The sequence below is a fragment of the Galleria mellonella genome, unplaced genomic scaffold (genome assembly GCF_026898425.1).
Source record: "Galleria mellonella isolate WM207_F2 unplaced genomic scaffold, CSIRO_AGI_GalMel_v1 utg1267, whole genome shotgun sequence".
NCBI lineage: Eukaryota > Metazoa > Arthropoda > Insecta > Lepidoptera > Pyralidae > Galleria > Galleria mellonella.
Window position 1 is genome coordinate 295,960 of NW_026441987.1, and position 2,381 is coordinate 298,340.

Here is a 2,381-nt window from a genome sequence, read left to right on the forward strand (position 1 = left end):
AGTAGGTAAGATTTCAGCAAACGATTTTCTGTGCAATAAACATAATGTTTATTACAATAAATTTATGTACGTTTTTTTTCATACAACTTAGAATGGCAAACAAGCTGACGGTCCACCTGATGGAAAGTGGTAACCGTCGCCTATAGACATGAGCAGTACCATTGACATAACAGAGTATACTGTTTCGCTCATGATACTCCCCATGCGTTGCCATTCCTGAGGACTCAGGTGTTATTCCTCTGTACCCAGTAAATTCATTTCATATCCCACCCTTCAAACCGAAACACAGCCATGCAAACACAACTGCTTCACGGTTGAAAGTATGACCTACTTACACTACATGTAACGCTATAATAAAACAAAGTTATTATCGTTGGTCACGTGCATTTTTGTATTTACATATAGAACAATTGTTTTTTAATAACAATTTATTTTTAACATAATCAATCGACTTAAAAAGAAATACACTCTCATTTCGGTTGTATTTGTTTTATGTTTCTTATCTCGTAGTTCCATCAGTTCTAAACCGATTTAGAATTTTTTATATACAATTCGATAGGCTACGATAGAAGGCAAAATAGCGTTTGCCTTGTTAGCTAATTGAATGATAACTTACGCTTAATGACAGACCTCGTTATCGATGTAGATACGTTGATGGAGTATCAGTGAAAGATAGGTGAGAATCAAGTCAAGTCAATTGGCTCATAATAACAGATTTACCTGCAGATCACTCTTAGACCTTATAGGGCATAGTTAGTGGAAATGGACCACCAGTCTTCATTAGTAACAATCCCCTCAACTTAGTGTAGCAGATACCTACACTGGGGAGAGGTTGTCACTACAACGTATCATCAATATATCAAAACTCTTAACCAGTCAAAAGTACTATTGACTAGCAAAATCAATCAAAAGTACTTTTGTCTAAACAGGTTGTTCAAAAGTGGTTTTAACTGAAAATTATTGGTTATTAGTACTTTTAACTGCAAATTTACGGTTTTTTTTTAATGGGTGATAATGGAATGGTAACCCCGCCCGCGAGGCACCAGTGAGGGATTATAGGTGAGGATGAAGCAGGTCAGTTAGCCCATCGTGACGAATTCAAGAATTGTTCACGATGGTTTCCAGGGGGAACCACGTGGAGGTCGACCTGATAGGGTGTATTGTTAGCAATGGGTTCGTTAGACTCCATTACTAACAATCCATTTCCCCCCGCAAATTTACGGTTAAGTTAGGTTAGATACTTTTAACTGTTATTTTAGTCAAAAGTATTGTTGACTAAAGCTTACAATCAAAACTACTTTTGACTGATTATGCTAGTCAATAGTTCTTCTGACTGGTTAAGAGTTTTGACTGCAACATATACACAGTTTTTAAATCCTATTGTTTCGAGATAAGATTAGTTATAGCATATCAGCTAAGTAGCTATTATTAGAACATACATATTACAAATACCTATATATATTTTACCCACTTCAAAAATATTCAAAAGAAAAATTAGGTACAAAGTTAATAATTTATACCTATTTTTTACCTGCCATGCCTTCTCATTATTAAGATGTCAGAATGATGATGTAAGATGTATGTGATGTGTATATAATTGGCAATGTATAAACGTAAATATGTCTATTTCTTTATTGTTTGTAAATTATGACAGTATTGTTCACCGCTCTACCCGCTGACCCTCATGTTCCTTTCCATTTTGGGTTTACTAGAAAATAACTGCAGAAAGCTGTTAAGCTTAAGCTTGTTTTTGTACGAGTACATTTGCTTTCCACTGTCATATTTTTGTATGTATTATTAGTGTGTAAGTATAATAATAAATTTATTTGCTATAAATAGGGTAGGTATAACTAGTCTTATGTTAAATAGAGTTTCTTAAATTTATTTAGTCATTTACAGAATATCATACAAATGTTACATTTTGGTCGGAACTCATTAGTTCGTGCATAGACAACACTAAAGTATAAATAAATAAGAAATGAAAAATTAAGCGCAACAGCCTAGTACAAGTGAAGAAAAGCCGAAATAAAACGCCATACTTGTAAGAAGTCGTGCGTGGTAATTAAAGATCAATTATTTTTAATTTGGATGTACCTCGTGATTTATAATAAGTAATATGTGTTTTATTGAAGTATGTATGTATAAAGATTTAATAAACTGTTGTATTATTCAACTAAGAACAGTATAAACGTGTAAAATCATTGCTGACGTATCGTCATCAGTATGGGGAAGCACCTAGTCCAAGGAGACTATAAGTAATATAAGTAGTAACATTAATATTTGCATAATAATGCACTGCCATTCATGCGTCGGTCATACAAATTTATTTTCCTTTAGTTAAGTATTCACTTAACCGTATGCCGTGTGGTCTCCTGGTGAAG